Source organism: Puntigrus tetrazona, chromosome 4 (assembly GCF_018831695.1).
Source record: "Puntigrus tetrazona isolate hp1 chromosome 4, ASM1883169v1, whole genome shotgun sequence".
Classification (NCBI taxonomy): Eukaryota; Metazoa; Chordata; class Actinopteri; order Cypriniformes; family Cyprinidae; genus Puntigrus; species Puntigrus tetrazona.
Window position 1 is genome coordinate 15934637 of NC_056702.1, and position 15002 is coordinate 15949638.

The 15002-nt window shown below is 38.4% G+C and overlaps 3 non-coding genes and 33 pseudogenes across 3 annotated transcripts; all 36 read right to left on the reverse strand.

Moving 5' to 3' along the window:
- Positions 1-155: 155 nt before the first annotated feature.
- Positions 156-274, reverse strand: LOC122343723 (annotated as a pseudogene).
- A 276-nt stretch (positions 275-550) lies between these two features.
- On the reverse strand, positions 551-659 carry LOC122343807 (annotated as a pseudogene).
- A 280-nt stretch (positions 660-939) lies between these two features.
- LOC122343810 lies at positions 940-1048 on the reverse strand (annotated as a pseudogene).
- Positions 1049-1326: 278 nt separating this feature from the next.
- On the reverse strand, positions 1327-1445 carry LOC122343648 (annotated as a pseudogene).
- Positions 1446-1725: 280 nt separating this feature from the next.
- LOC122343617 lies at positions 1726-1844 on the reverse strand (annotated as a pseudogene).
- Positions 1845-2119: 275 nt separating this feature from the next.
- On the reverse strand, positions 2120-2238 carry LOC122343619 (annotated as a pseudogene).
- A 281-nt stretch (positions 2239-2519) lies between these two features.
- LOC122343585 lies at positions 2520-2638 on the reverse strand (annotated as a pseudogene).
- A 281-nt stretch (positions 2639-2919) lies between these two features.
- LOC122343836 lies at positions 2920-3038 on the reverse strand (annotated as a pseudogene).
- Positions 3039-3312: 274 nt separating this feature from the next.
- On the reverse strand, positions 3313-3431 carry LOC122343631 (annotated as a pseudogene).
- A 278-nt stretch (positions 3432-3709) lies between these two features.
- On the reverse strand, positions 3710-3830 carry LOC122343761 (annotated as a pseudogene).
- A 278-nt stretch (positions 3831-4108) lies between these two features.
- Positions 4109-4227, reverse strand: LOC122343620. The gene has a single exon (XR_006250811.1). It is a non-coding gene; the product is annotated as a 5S ribosomal RNA (ribosomal RNA).
- Positions 4228-4505: 278 nt separating this feature from the next.
- On the reverse strand, positions 4506-4624 carry LOC122343919. The gene has a single exon (XR_006250900.1). It is a non-coding gene; the product is annotated as a 5S ribosomal RNA (ribosomal RNA).
- A 275-nt stretch (positions 4625-4899) lies between these two features.
- LOC122343771 lies at positions 4900-5023 on the reverse strand (annotated as a pseudogene).
- A 275-nt stretch (positions 5024-5298) lies between these two features.
- LOC122343599 lies at positions 5299-5417 on the reverse strand (annotated as a pseudogene).
- A 278-nt stretch (positions 5418-5695) lies between these two features.
- On the reverse strand, positions 5696-5813 carry LOC122343820 (annotated as a pseudogene).
- A 273-nt stretch (positions 5814-6086) lies between these two features.
- LOC122343748 lies at positions 6087-6205 on the reverse strand (annotated as a pseudogene).
- Positions 6206-6486: 281 nt separating this feature from the next.
- LOC122343747 lies at positions 6487-6605 on the reverse strand (annotated as a pseudogene).
- A 276-nt stretch (positions 6606-6881) lies between these two features.
- LOC122343758 lies at positions 6882-7000 on the reverse strand (annotated as a pseudogene).
- Positions 7001-7277: 277 nt separating this feature from the next.
- Positions 7278-7396, reverse strand: LOC122343655 (annotated as a pseudogene).
- Positions 7397-7678: 282 nt separating this feature from the next.
- LOC122343691 lies at positions 7679-7797 on the reverse strand (annotated as a pseudogene).
- Positions 7798-8071: 274 nt separating this feature from the next.
- On the reverse strand, positions 8072-8190 carry LOC122343548 (annotated as a pseudogene).
- Positions 8191-8468: 278 nt separating this feature from the next.
- LOC122343724 lies at positions 8469-8587 on the reverse strand (annotated as a pseudogene).
- A 278-nt stretch (positions 8588-8865) lies between these two features.
- Positions 8866-8974, reverse strand: LOC122343812 (annotated as a pseudogene).
- Positions 8975-9260: 286 nt separating this feature from the next.
- Positions 9261-9379, reverse strand: LOC122343625 (annotated as a pseudogene).
- Positions 9380-9656: 277 nt separating this feature from the next.
- Positions 9657-9775, reverse strand: LOC122343696 (annotated as a pseudogene).
- A 678-nt stretch (positions 9776-10453) lies between these two features.
- On the reverse strand, positions 10454-10572 carry LOC122343743 (annotated as a pseudogene).
- Positions 10573-10852: 280 nt separating this feature from the next.
- LOC122343651 lies at positions 10853-10971 on the reverse strand (annotated as a pseudogene).
- Positions 10972-11251: 280 nt separating this feature from the next.
- Positions 11252-11375, reverse strand: LOC122343781 (annotated as a pseudogene).
- Positions 11376-11656: 281 nt separating this feature from the next.
- On the reverse strand, positions 11657-11775 carry LOC122343547 (annotated as a pseudogene).
- A 281-nt stretch (positions 11776-12056) lies between these two features.
- Positions 12057-12175, reverse strand: LOC122343564. The gene has a single exon (XR_006250804.1). It is a non-coding gene; the product is annotated as a 5S ribosomal RNA (ribosomal RNA).
- Positions 12176-12870: 695 nt separating this feature from the next.
- On the reverse strand, positions 12871-12989 carry LOC122343622 (annotated as a pseudogene).
- Positions 12990-13265: 276 nt separating this feature from the next.
- On the reverse strand, positions 13266-13384 carry LOC122343728 (annotated as a pseudogene).
- A 276-nt stretch (positions 13385-13660) lies between these two features.
- On the reverse strand, positions 13661-13779 carry LOC122343787 (annotated as a pseudogene).
- A 277-nt stretch (positions 13780-14056) lies between these two features.
- Positions 14057-14175, reverse strand: LOC122343684 (annotated as a pseudogene).
- Positions 14176-14451: 276 nt separating this feature from the next.
- LOC122343623 lies at positions 14452-14570 on the reverse strand (annotated as a pseudogene).
- A 279-nt stretch (positions 14571-14849) lies between these two features.
- LOC122343749 lies at positions 14850-14968 on the reverse strand (annotated as a pseudogene).
- Positions 14969-15002: the final 34 nt, after the last annotated feature.

Below are 15002 nucleotides of genomic sequence, written 5' to 3' on the forward strand. Positions count from 1 at the left end.
ATTAGTTAAGTAGTTAAAAACAGTCAAACTCTGTTTAAAGTACAGCTACTTTAAAGGCAATTGAATTAAATAAGCAGTAAGGGAAAGCAAAGAGCTGGTCAAACTTTGACCACACTAAGGGCCAGTGTATTAGATAAGTAGTGAAAAAACTCAAAAAATAACAGCACCTGGTATTCCTAGGCAGTCTCCCATCCAAGTACTAACCAGGCCCAACTCTGCTTAGCTTCTGAGATCAGACAACATCAGGCGTGAACAGGGTGGTATGGCCGTAAGCGAAAGCTGCTGCAAAAGGCCCCCTATTTTAAGGTGTGGCACATTAAGTGCCATTATACTAGATAAGTAATGAATGAAATACAAAAAAATACTTCAAAATGAGCTACATTAAAGATAAGAGCATTAGTTAAGTAGTTAAAAACAGTCAAACTCTGTTTAAAGAACAGCTACTTTAAAAGCAATTTAATTAAATAAGCAGTAAGGGAAAGCAAAGAGCTGGTCAAACTTTGACCACACTAAGGGTCAGTGTATTAGATAAGTAGTGAAAAAACTCAAAAACTTACAGCACCTGGTATTCCTAGGCAGTCTCCCATCCAAATACTAACTAGGCCCAACTCTGCTTAGCTTCTGAGATCAGGCGTGAACAGGGTGGTATGGCCATAAGCAAAAGCTGCTGCAAAAAGCCCCCTATTTTAAGGTGAGGCACACTAAGTGCCATTATACTAGATAAGTAATGAATGAAATACAAAAAAAAAAATACTTCAAAATGAGCTACATTAAAGATAAGAGCATTAGTTAAGTAGTTAAAAACAGTCAAACTCTGTTTAAAGAACAGCTACTTTAAAGGCAATTGAATTAAATAAGCAGTAAGGGAAAGCAAAGAGCTGGTCAAACTTTGACCACACTAAGGGCCAGTGTATTAGATAAGTAGTGAAAAAACTCAAAAACTTACAGCACCTGGTATTCCTAGGCAGTCTCCTATACAAGTACTAACTAGGCCCAACTCTGCTTAGCTTCTGAGATCAGGCGTGAACAGGGTGGTATGGCCGTGAGCGAAAGCTGCTGCAAAAAGCCTCCTATTTTAAGGTGAGGCACACTAAGTGCCATTATACTAGATAAGTAATGAATGAAATACAAAAAAAAATACTTCAAAATGAGCTACATCAAAGATAAGAGCATTAGTTAAGTAGTTAAAAACAGTCAAACTCTGTTTAAAGAACAGCTACTTTAAAGGCAATTGAATTAAATAAGCAGTAAGGGAAAGCAAAGAGCTGGTCAAACTTTGACCACACTAAGGGCCAGTGTATTAGATAAGTAGTGAAAAAACTCAAAAACTTACACCACCTGGTATTCCTAGGCAGTCTCCCATCCAAGTACTAACCAGGCCCAACTCTGCTTAGCTTCTGAGATCAGACGAGATCAGGCGTGAAAAGGGTGGTATGTCCGTAAGCGAAAGCTGCTGCAAAAAGCCCCCTATTTTAAGGTGAGGCACACTAAGTGCCATTATACTAGATAAGTAATGAATAAAATACAAAAAAAAAAATACTTCAAAATGAGGTACATTAAAGGTAAGAGCATTAGTTAAGTAGTTAAAAACAGTCAAACTCTGTTTAAAGAACAGCTACTTTAAAGGCAATTGAATTAAATAAGCAGTAAGGAAAAGCAAAGAGCTGGTCAAACTTTGACCACACTAAGGGCCAGTGTATTAGATAAGTAGTGAAAAAACTCAAAAACTTACAGCACCTGGTATTCCTAGGCAGTCTCCCATCCAAGTACTAACTAGGCCCAACTCTGCTTAGCTCCTGAGATCAGACGAGATCAGGCGTGAACAGGGTGGTACGGCCGTAAGCGAAAGCTGCTGCAAAAAGCCCCCTATTTTAAGGTGAGGCACACTAAGTGCCATTATACTAGATAAGTAATGAATGAAATACAAAAAAATACTTCAAAATGAGCTACATTAAAGATAAGAGCATTAGTTAAGTAGTTAAAAACAGTCAAACTCTGTTTAAAGAACAGCTACTTTAAAGGCAATTGAATTAAATAAGCAGTAAGGGAAAGCAAAGAGCTGGTCAAACTTTGACCACACTAAGGGCCAGTGTATTAGATAAGTAGTGAAAAACTCAAAAACTTACAGCACCTGGTATTCCTAGGCAGTCTCCCATCCAAGTACTAACTAGGCCCAACTCTGCTTAGCTTCTGAGATCAGACGAGATCTGGCATGAACAGGGTGGTATGGCCGTAAGCAAAAAGCTGCTGCAAAAGCCCCTATTTTAAGGTGAGGCACACTAAGTGCCATTATACTAGATAAGTAATGAATGAAAAATACAAAAAAAAAAAAATACTTCAAAATGAGCTACATTAAAGATAAGAGCATTAGTTAAGTAGTTACAAACAGTCAAACTCTGTTTAAAGAACAGCTACTTTAAAGGCAATTGAATTAAATAAGCAGTAAGGAAAGCAAAGAGCTGGTCAAACTTTGACCACACTAAGGGCCAGTGTATTAGATAAGTAGTGAAAAACTCAAAAACTTACAGCACCTGGTATTCCTAGGCAGTCTCCCATCCAAGTACTAACTAGGCCCAACTCTGCTTAGCTTCTGAGATCAGACAAGATCAGGCGTGAACAGGGTGGTATGGCCGTAAGCTAAAGCTGCTGCAAAAAGCCCCCTATTTTAAGGTGAGGCAAACTAAGAGCCATTATACTAGATAAGTAATGAATGAAATACAAAAAAAAAAAAATACTTCAAAATGAGCTACATTAAAGATAAGAGCATTAGTTAAGTAGTTAGAAACAGTCAGACTCTGTTTAAAGAACAGCTACTTTAAAGGCAATTGAATTAAATAAGCAGTGAGGAAAGCAAAGAGCTGGTCAAACTTTGACCACACTAAGGGCCAGTGTATTAGATAAGTAGTGAAAAAACTCAAAAACTTACAGCACCTGCAATTCCTAGGCAGTCTCCCATTCAAGTACTAACTAGGCCCAACTCTGTTTAGCTTCTAAAATCAGACGAGATCAGGCGTGAACAAGGTGGTATGGCTGTGTTTAAAGCTGCTGCAAAAAGCCCCTATTTTAAGGTGAGGCACACTAAGTGCCATTATACTAGATAAGTAATGAATGATGTACAAAAAAAAAAACTTCAAAATGAGCTACATTAAAGATAAGAGCATTAGTTAAGTAGTTAAAAACAGTCAAACTCTGTTTAAAGAACAGCTACTTTAAAGGCAATTGAATTAAATAAGCAGTAAGGGAAAGCAAAGAGCTGGTCAAACTTTGACCACACTAAGGGCCAGTGTATTAGATAAGTAGTGAAAAACTCAAAACTTACAGCACCTGGTATTCCTAGGCAGTCTCCCATCCAAGTACCAACTAGGCCCAACTCTGCTTAGCTTCTGAGATCAGACGAGATCAGGCGTGAAGAGGGTGGTATGGCCGTAAGCGAAAGCTGCTGGAAAAAGCCCCCTATTTTAAGGTGAGGCACACTAAGTGCCATTATACTAGATAAGTAATGAATGAAATACAAAAAAAAAAATACTTCAAAATGAGCTACATTAAAGATAAGAGCATTAGTTAAGTAGTTAAAAACAGTCAAACTCTGTTTAAAGAACAGCTACTTTAAAGGCAATTGAATTAAATAAGCAGTAAGGAAAGCAAAGAGCTGGTCAAACTTTGACCACACTAAGGGCCAGTGTATTAGATAAGTAGTGAAAAACTCAAAAACTTACAGCACCTGGTATTCCTAGGCAGTCTCCCATCCAAGTACTAACTAGGCCCAACTCTGCTTAGCTTCTGAGATCAGACGCGAGATCAGGCGTGAACAGGGTGGTACGGCCTTAAGCGAAAGCTGCTGCAAGAAGCCCCCTATTTTAAGGTGAGGCACACTAAGTGCCATTATACTAGATAAGTAATGGATGAAATACAAAAAAAAAAAAACTTCAAAATGAGCTACATTAAAGATAAGAGCATTAGTTAAGTAGTTAAAAACAGTCAAACTCTGTTTAAAGAACAGCTACTTTAAAGGCAATTGAATTAAATAAGCAGTAAGGGAAGGCAAAGAGCTGGTCAAACTTTGACCACACTAAGGGCCAGTGTATTAGATAAGTAGTGAAAAACTCAAAACTTACAGCACCTGGTATTCCTAGGCAGTCTCCTATCCAAGTACTAACTAGGCCCAACTCTGCTTAGCTTCTGAGATCAGACGAGATCAGGCGTGAACAGGGTGGTATGGCCGTAAGCTAAAGCTGCTGCAAAAGCCCCTATTTTAAGGTGAGGCACACTAAGTGCCATTATACTAGATAAGTAATGAATGAAATACAAAAAAAAAAATACTTCAAAATGAGCTACATTAAAGATAAGAGCATTAGTTAAGTAGTTAAAAACAGTCAAACTCTGTTTAAAGAACAGCTACTTTAAAGGCAATTGAATTAAATAAGCAGTAAGGGAAAGCAAAGAGCTGGTCAAACTTTGGCCACACTAAGGGCCGTTGTATTAGATAAGTAGTGAAAAAACTCAAAAACTTACAGCACCTGGTATTCCTAGGCAGTCTCCCATCCAAGTACTAACCAGGCCCAACTCTGCTTAGCTTCTGAGATCAGACGAGATCAGGCATGAACAGGGTGGTATGGCCGTAATCAAGAGCTGCTGCAAAAAGCCCCCTATTTTAAGGTGAGGCACACTAAGTGCCATTATACTAGATAAGTAATGAATGAAATAGAAAAAATACTTCAAAATGAGCTACATTAAAGATAAGAGCATTAGTTAAGTAGGTAAAAACAGTCAAACTCTGTTTAAAGAACAGCTACTTTAAAGGCAATTGAATTAAATAAGCAGTAAGGGAAAGCAAAGAGCTGGTCAATCTTTGACCGCACTAACGGCCAGGGTATTAGATAAGTAGTGAAAAAACTCAAAAACTTACAGCACCTGGTATTCATAGGCAGTCTGCCATCCAAGTACTAACTAGGCCCAACTCTGCTTAGCTTCTGAGATCAGACGAGATCAGGCGTGAACAGGGTGGTATGGTATGGCCGTAAGCTAAAGCTGCTGCAAAAAGCCCCTATTTCAAGGTGAGGCACACACTAAGTGCCATTATACTAGATAAGTAATGAATGAAATACAAAAAAATACTTCAAAATGAGCTACATTAAAGATAAGAGCATTAGTTAAGTAGTTAAAAACAGTCAAACTCTGTTTAAAGAACAGCTACTTTAAAGGCAATTGAAGTAAATAAGCAGTAAGGGAAAGCAAAGAGCTGGTCAAACTTTGACCACACTAAGGGCCAGTGTATTAGATAAGTAGTGAAAAACTCAAAACTTACAGCACCTGGTATTCCTAGGCAGTCTCCCATCCTAGTACTAACTAGGCACAACTCTGCTTAGCTTCTGAGATCAGACGAGATCAGGCGTGAACAGGGTGGTATGGCCGTAAGCGAAAGCTGCTGCAAAAAGCCCCCTATTTTAAGGTGAGGCACACTAAGTGCCATTATACTAGATAAGTAATGAATGAAATACAAAAAAAAATACTTCAAAATGAGCTACATCAAAGATAAGAGCATTAGTTAAGTAGTTAAAAACAGTCAAACTCTGTTTAAAGAACAGCTACTTTAAAGGCAATTGAATTAAATAAGCAGTAAGGGAAAGCAAAGAGCTGGTCAAACTTTGACCACACTAAGGGCCAGTGTATTAGATAAGTAGTGAAAAAACTCAAAAACTTACAGCACCTGGTATTCATAGGCAGTCTGCCATCCAAGTACTAACTAGGCCCAACTCTGCTTAGCTTCTGAGATCAGACGAGATCAGGCGTGAACAGGGTGGTACGGCCTTAGCGAAAGCTGCTGCAAGAAGCCCCTATTTTAAGGTGAGGCACACTAAGTGCCATTATACTAGATAAGTAATGAATGAAATACAAAAAAATACTTCAAAATGAGCTACATTAAAGATAAGAGCATTAGTTAAGTAGTTAAAAACAGTCAAACTCTGTTTAAAGAACAGCTACTTTAAAGGCAATTGAATTAAATAAGCAGTAAGGGAAAGCAAAGAGCTGGTCAAACTTTGACCACACTAAGGGCCAGTGTATTAGATAAGTAGTGAAAAACTCAAAACTTACAGCACCTGGTATTCATAGGCAGTCTGCCATCCAAGTACTAACTAGGCCCAACTCTGCTTAGCTTCTGAGATCAGACGAGATCAGGCGTGAACAGGGTGGTACGGCCTTAAGCGAAAGCTGCTGCAAGAAGCCCCTATTTTAAGGTGAGGCACACTAAGTGCCATTATACTAGATAAGTAATGGATGAAATACAAAAAAAAAAAAATACTTCAAAATGAGCTACATTTAAAATAAGAGCATTAGTTAAGTAGTTAAAAACAGTCAAACTCTGTTTAAAGAACAGCTACTTTAAAGGCAATTGAATTAAATAAGCAGTAAGGGAAAGCAAAGAGCTGGTCAAACTTTGACCACACTAAGGGCCAGTGTATTAGATAAGTAGTGAAAAAACTCAAAAACTTACAGCACCTGGTATTCCTAGGCAGTCTCCCATCCAAGTACTAACTAGGCCCAACTCTGCTTAGCTTCTGAGATCAGACGAGATCAGGCGTGAAAAGGGTGGTATGGCCGTGGCGAGAGCTGCTGCAAAAAGCCCCTATTTTAAGGTGAGGCACATTAAGTGCCATTATACTAGATAAGTAATGAATGAAATACAAAAAAAATACTTCAAAATGAGCTACATTAAAGATAAGAGCATTAGTTAAGTAGTTAAAAATAGTCAAACTCTGTTTAAAGAACGGCTTCTTTAAAGGCAATTGAATTAAATAAGCAGTAAGGGAAAGCAAAAGAGCTGGTCAAACTTTGACCACACTAAGGGCCAGTGTATTAGATAAGTAGTGAAAAAACTTAAAAACTGAGAGCACCTGGTATTCCTAGGCAGTCTCCCATCCAAGTACTAACTAGGCCCAACTCTGCTTAGCTTCTGAGATCAGACGAGATCAGGCGTGAACAGGGCGGTATGGCCGTGCGAGCTAAAGCTGCTGCAAAAGCCCCTATTTTAAGGTGAGGCACACTAAGTGCCATTATACTAGATAAGTAATGAATGAAATACAAAAAAAATACTTCAAAATGAGCTACATTAAAGATAAGAGCATTAGTTAAGTAGTTAAAAATAGTCAAACTCTGTTTAAAGAACGGCTTCTTTAAAGGCAATTGAATTAAATAAGCAGTAAGGGAAAGCAAAGAGCTGGTCAAACTTTGACCACACTAAGGGCCAGTGTATTAGATAAGTAGTGAAAAAACTCAAAAACTTACAGCACCTGGTATTCCTAGGCAGTCTCCCATCCAAGTACTAACTAGGCCCAACTCTGCTTAGCTTCTGAGATCAGACGAGATCAGGCGTGAACAGGGTGGTACGGCCTTAAGCGAAAGCTGCTGCAAGAAGCCCCCTATTTTAAGGTGAGGCACACTAAGTGCCATTATACTAGATAAGTAATGGATGAAATACAAAAAAAAAAAAATACTTCAAAATGAGCTACATTAAAGATAAGAGCATTAGTTAAGTAGTTAAAAACAGTCAAACTCTGTTTAAAGAACAGCTACTTTAAAGGCAATTGAATTAAATAAGCAGTAAGGGAAAGCAAAGAGCTGGTCAAACTTTGACCACACTAAGGGCCAGTGTATTAGATAAGTAGTGAAAAACTCTCAAAACTTACAGCACCTGGTATTCCTAGGCAGTCTCCCATCCAAGTACTAACCAGGCCCAACTCTGCTTAGCTTCTGAGATCAGACGAGATCAGGCGTGAAAAGGGTGGTATGGCCGTGGCGAGAGCTGCTGCAAAAAGCCCCTATTTTAAGGTGAGGCACATTAAGTGCCATTATACTAGATAAGTAATGAATGAAATACAAAAAAATACTTCAAAATGAGCTACATTAAAGATAAGAGCATTAGTTAAGTAGTTAAAAACAGTCAAACTCTGTTTAAAGAACAGCTACTTTAAAGGCAATTGAATTAAATAAGCAGTAAGGGAAAGCAAAGAGCTGGTCAAACTTTGACCACACTAAGGGCCAGTGTATTAGATAAGTAGTGAAAAAACTCAAAAGCTTACAGCACCTGGAATTCCTAGGCAGTCTCCCATCCAAATACCAACTAGGCCCAACTCTGCTTAGCTTCTGAGATCAGACGAGATCAGGCGTGTACAGGGTGGTATGGCCGTAAGCGAAAGCTGCTGCAAAAAGCCCCCTATTTTAAGGTGAGGCACACTAAGTGCCATTATACTAGATAAGTAATGAATGAAATACAAAAAAAAATACTTCAAAATGAGCTACATTAAAGATAAGAGCATTAGTTAAGTACTTAAATACAGTCAAACTCTGTTTAAAGAACAGCTACTTTAAAGGCAATTGAATTAAATAAGCAGTAAGGGAAAGCAAAGAGCTGGTCAAACTTTGACCACACTAAGGGCCAGTGTATTAGATAAGTAGTGAAAAAACTCAAAAACTTACAGCACCTGGTATTCCTAGGCAGTCTCCCATCCAAGTACTAACTAGGCTCAACTCTGCTTAGCTTCTGAGATCAGACAAGATCAGGCGTGAAGAGGGTGGTATGGCCGTAAGCGAAAGCTGCTGCAAAAAGCCCCCTATTTTAAGGTGAGGCACACTAAGTGCCATTATACTAGATAAGTAATGAATGAAATACAAAAAAAAATACTTCAAAATGAGCTACAATAAAGATAAGAGCATTAGTTAAGTAGTTAAAAACAGTCAAACTCTGTTTAAAGAACAGCTACTTTAAAGGCAATTGAATTAAATAAGCAGTAAGGGAAAGCAAAGAGCTGGTCAAACTTTGACCACACTAAGGGCCAGTGTATTAGATAAGTAGTGAAAAAACTCAAAAACTTACAGCACCTGGTAGTCCTAGGCAGTCTCCCATCCAAGTACTAACTAGGCCCAACTCTGCTTAGCTTCTGAGATCAGGCGTGAACAGGGTGGTATGGCCGTAAGCGAAAGCTACTGCAAAAAGCCCCATATTTTAAGGTGAGGCACACTAAGTGCCATTATACTAGATAAGTAATCAATGAAATACCAAAAAAAAAAAAAAAAAACTTCAAAATGAGCTACAATAAAGATAAGAGCATTAGTTAAGTAGTTAAAAACAGTCAAACTCTGTTTAAAGAACAGCTACTTTAAAGGCAATTAAATTAAATAAGCAGTAAGGGAAAGCAAAGAGCTGGTCAAACTTTGACCACACTAAGGGCCAGTGTATTAGATAAGTAGTGAAAAAACTCAAAAACTTACAGCACCTGGAATTCCTAGGCAGTCTCCCATCCAAGTACCAACTAGGCCCAAGTCTGCTTAGCTTCTGAGATCAGACGAGATCAGGCGTGTACAGGGTGGTATGGCCGTAAGCGAAAGCTGCTGCAAAAAGCCCCCTATTTTAAGGTGAGGCACACTAAGTGCCATTATACTAGATAAGTAATGAATGAAATACAAAAAAAATACTTCAAAATGAGCTACATTAAAGATAAGAGCATTAGTTAAGTACTTAAAAACAGTCAAACTCTGTTTAAAGAACAGCTACTTTAAAGGCAATTGAATTAAATAAGCAGTAAGGGAAAGCAAAGAGCTGGTCAAACTTTGACCACACTAAGGGCCAGTGTATTAGATAAGTAGTGAAAAAACTCAAAAACTTACAGCACCTGGTATTCCTAGGCAGTCTCCCATCCAAGTACTAACTAGGCTCAACTCTGCTTAGCTTCTGAGATCAGACAAGATCAGGCGTGAAGAGGGTGGTATGGCCGTAAGTGAAAGCTGCTGCAAAAAGCCCCCTATTTTAAGGTGAGGCACACTAAGTGCCATTATACTAGATAAGTAATGAATGAAATACAAAAAAAAAAAAATACTTCAAAATGAGCTACAATAAAGATAAGAGCATTAGTTAAGTAGTTAAAAACAGTCAAACTCTGTTTAAAGAACAGCTACTTTAAAGGCAATTGAATTAAATAAGCAGTAAGGGAAAGCAAAGAGCTGGTCAAACTTTGACCACACTAAGGGCCAGTGTATTAGATAAGTAGTGAAAAAACTCAAAAACTTACAGCACCTGGTAGTCCTAGGCAGTCTCCCATCCAAGTACTAACTAGGCCCAACTCTGCTTAGCTTCTGAGATCAGGCGTGAACAGGGTGGTATGGCCGTGGCGAAAGCTACTGCAAAAAGCCCCATATTTTAAGGTGAGGCACACTAAAGTGCCATTATACTAGATAAGTAATGAATGAAATACCAAAAAAAAAAAAAAAAAAACTTCAAAATGAGCTACAATAAAGATAAGAGCATTAGTTAAGTAGTTAAAAACAGTCAAACTCTGTTTAAAGATTAGCTACTTTAAAGGCAATTGAATTAAATAAGCAGTAAGGGAAAGCAAAGAGCTGGTCAAACTTTGACCACACTAAGGGCCAGTGTATTAGATAAGTAGTGAAAAAACTCAAAAACTTACAGCATCTGGTATTCCTAGGCAGTCTCCCATCCAAGTACTAACTAGGCCCAACTCTGCTTAGCTTCTGAGATCAGCCGAGATCAGCCGTGAACAGGGTGGTATGGCCGTAAGCGAAAGCTGCTGCAAAAAGCCCCCTATTTTAAGGTGAGGCACACTAAGTGCCATTATACTAGATAAGTAATGAATGAAATACAAAAAAAAAAATACTTCAAAATGAGCTACATTAAAGATAAGAGCATTAGTTAAGTAGTTAAAAACAGTCAAACTCTGTTTAAAGAACAGCTACTTTAAAGGCAATTGAATTAAATAAGCAGTAAGGGAAAGCAAAGAGCTGGTCAAACTTTGACCACACTAAGGGCCGTTGTATTAGATAAGTAGTGAAAAAACTCAAAAACTGAGAGCACCTGGTATTCCTAGGCAGTCTCCCATCCAAGTACTAACTAGGCCCAACTCTGCTTAGCTTCTGAGATCAGACGAGATCAGGCGTGAACAGGGCGGTATGGCCGTAAGTGAAAGCTGCTGCAAAAAGCCCCCTATTTTAAGGTGAGGCACACTAAGTGCCATTATACTAGATAAGTAATGAATGAAATACAAAAAAAAAAATACTTCAAAATGAGCTACATTAAAGATAAGAGCATTAGTTAAGTAGTTAAAAACAGTCAAACTCTGTTTAAAGAACAGCTACTTTAAAGGCAATTGAATTAAATAAGCAGTAAGGGAAAGCAAAGAGCTGGTCAAACTTTGACCACACTAAGGGCCAGTGTATTAGATAAGTAGTGAAAAAACTCAAAAACTGAGAGCACCTGGTATTCCTAGGCAGTCTCCCATCCAAGTACTAACTAGGCCCAACTCTGCTTAGCTTCTGAGATCAGACGAGATCAGGCGTGAACAGAACAGGGTGGTATGGCCGTAAGCGAAAGCTGCTGCAAAAAGCCCCATATTTTAAGGTGAGGCACACTAAGTGCCATTATACTAGATAAGTAATGAATGAAATACAAAAAAAAAAAAATACTTCAAAATGAGCTACATTAAAGATAAGAGCATTAGTTAAGTAGTTAAAAACAGTCAAACTCTGTTTAAAGAACAGCTACTTTAAAGGCAATTGAATTAAATAAGCAGTAAGGGAAAGCAAAGAGCTGGTCAAACTTTGACCACACTAAGGGCCAGTGTATTAGATAAGTAGTGAAAAACTCAAAAACTTACAGCACCTGGTATTCCTAGGCAGTCTCCCATCCAAGTACCAACTAGGCCCAACTCTGCTTAGCTTCTGAGATCAGACGAGATCAGGCGTGAACAGGGTGGTATGGCCGTAAGCTAAAGCTGCTGCAAAAAGCCCCTATTTTAAGGTGAGGCACACTAAGTGCCATTATACTAGATAAGTAATGAATGAATGAAATACAAAAAAAAATACTTCAAAATGAGCTACATTAAAGATAAGAGCATTAGTTAAGTAGTTAAAAACAGTCAAACTCTGTTTAAAGAACAGCTACTTTAAAGGCAATTGAATTAAATAAGCAGTAAGGGAAAGCAAAGAGCTGGTCAAACTTTGACCACACTAAGGGCCAGTGTATTAGATAAGTAGTGAAAAAACTCAAAAGCTTACAGCACCTGGTATTCCTAGGCAGTCTCCCATCCAAGTACTAACTAGGCCCAACTCTGCTTAGCTTCTGAGATCAGACGAGATCAGGCGTGAACAGGGTGGTATGGCCGTAAGCGAAAGCTGCTGCAAAAAGCCCCCTATTTTAAGGTGTGGCACATTAAGTGCCATTATACTAGATAAGTAATGAATGAAATACAAAAAAAAAAATACTTCAAAATGAGCTACATTAAAGATAAGAGCATTAGTTAAGTAGTTAAAAACAGTCAAACTCTGTTTAAAGTACAGCTAATTTAAAGGCAATTGAATAAGCAGTAAGGGAAAGCAAAGAGCTAAATAAGCAGTAAGGGAAAGCAAAGAGCTGGTCAAACTATGGCCACACTAAGGGCCAGTGTATTAGATAAGTAGTGAAAAAACTCAAAAACTTGCAGCACCTGGTATTCCTAGGCAGTCTCCCATCCAAGTACTAACCATTCCCAACTCTGCTTAGCTTCTGAGATCAGGCGTGAACAGGGTGGTATGGCCGTAAGCGAAAGCTGCTGCAAAAAGCCCCCTATTTTAAGGTGAGGCACACTAAGTGCCATTATACTAGATAAGTAATGAATGAAATACAAAAAAAAAAAAATACTTCAAAATGAGCTACATTAAAGATAAGAGCATTAGTTAAGTAGTTAAAAACAGTCAAACTCTGTTTAAAGAACAGCTACTTTAAAGGCAATTGAATTAAATAAGCAGTAAGGGAAAGCAAAGAGCTGGTCAATCTTTGACCGCACTAAGGGCCAGGGTATTAGATAAGTAGTGAAAAAACTCAAAAACTTACAGCACCTGGTATTCATAGGCAGTCTGCCATCCAAGTACTAACTAGGCCCAACTCTGCTTAGCTTCTGAGATCAGACGAGATCAGGCGTGAACAGGGTGGTATGGCCGTAAGCGAAAGCTGCTGCAAAAAGCCCCCTATTTCAAGGTGAGGCACACTAAGTGCCATTATACTAGATAAGTAATGAATGAAATACAAAAAAAAATACTTCAAAATGAGCTACATTAAAGATAAGAGCATTAGTTAAGTAGTTAAAAACAGTCAAACTCTGTTTAAAGAACAGCTACTTTAAAGGCAATTGAAGTAAATAAGCAGTAAGGGAAAGCAAAGAGCTGGTCAAACTTTGACCACACTAAGGGCCAGTGTATTAGATAAGTAGTGAAAAACTCAAAACTTACAGCACCTGGTATTCCTAGGCAGTCTCCCATCCTAGTACTAACTAGGCACAACTCTGCTTAGCTTCTGAGATCAGACGAGATCAGGCGTGAACAGGGTGGTATGGCCGTGCGAAAGCTGCTGCAAAAGCCCCTATTTTAAGGTGAGGCACACTAAGTGCCATTATACTAGATAAGTAATGAATGAAATACAAAAAAAAAAATACTTCAAAATGAGCTACATCAAAGATAAGAGCATTAGTTAAGTAGTTAAAAACAGTCAAACTCTGTTTAAAGAACAGCTACTTTAAAGGCAATTGAATTAAATAAGCAGTAAGGGAAAGCAAAGAGCTGGTCAAACTTTGACCACACTAAGGGCCAGTGTATTAGATAAGTAGTGAAAAAACTCAAAAACTTACAGCACCTGGTATTCATAGGCAGTCTGCCATCCAAGTACTAACTAGGCCCAACTCTGCTTAGCTTCTGAGATCAGACGAGATCAGGCGTGAACAGGGTGGAACGGCCTTAAGCGAAAGCTGCTGCAAGAAGCCCCCTATTTTAAGGTGAGGCACACTAAGTGCCATTATACTAGATAAGTAATGAATGAAATACAAAAAAAATACTTCAAAATGAGCTACATTAAAGATAAGAGCATTAGTTAAGTAGTTAAAAATAGTCAAACTCTGTTTAAAGAACGGCTTCTTTAAAGGCAATTGAATTAAATAAGCAGTAAGGGAAAGCAAAGAGCTGGTCAAACTTTGACCACACTAAGGGCCAGTGTATTAGATAAGTAGTGAAAAAACTCAAAAACTGAGAGCACCTGGTATTCCTAGGCAGTCTCCCATCCAAGTACTAACTAGGCCCAACTCTGCTTAGCTTCTGAGATCAGACGAGATCAGGCGTGAACAGGGCGGTATGGCCGTAAGCGAAAGCTGCTGCAAAAAGCCCCCTATTTTAAGGTGAGGCACACTAAGTGCCATTATACTAGATAAGTAATGAATGAAATACAAAAAAATACTTCAAAATGAGCTACATTAAAGATAAGAGCATTAGTTAAGTAGTTAAAAACAGTCAAACTCTGTTTAAAGAACAGCTACTTTAAAGGCAATTGAATTAAATAAGCAGTAAGGGAAAGCAAAGAGCTGGTCAATCTTTGACCACACTAAGGGCCAGTGTATTAGATAAGTATTGAAAAAACTCAAAAACTTACAGCACCTGGTATTCATAGGCAGTCTGCCATCCAAGTACTAACTAGGCCCAACTCTGCTTAGCTTCTGAGATCAGACGAGATCAGGCGTGAACAGGGTGGTATGGCCGTAAGCGAAAGCTGCTGCAAAAAGCCCCTATTTTAAGGTGAGGCACACTAAGTGCCATTATACTAGATAAGTAATGAATGAAATACAAAAAAAAAAATACTTCAAAATGAGCTACATTAAAGATAAGAGCATTAGTTAAGTAGTTAAAAACAGTCAAACTCTGTTTAAAGAACAGCTACTTTAAAGGCAATTGAATTAAATAAGCAGTAAGGGAAAGCAAAGAGCTGGTCAAACTTTGACCACACTAAGGGCCAGTGTATTAGATAAGTAGTGAAAAAACTCAAAAACTTACAGCACCTGGTATTCATAGGCAGTCTGCCATCCAAGTACTAACTAGGCCCAACTCTGCTTAGCTTCTGAGATCAGACGAGATCAGGCGTGAACAGGGTGGTACGGCCTTAAGCGAAAGCTGCTGCAAGAAGCCCCCTATTTTAAGGT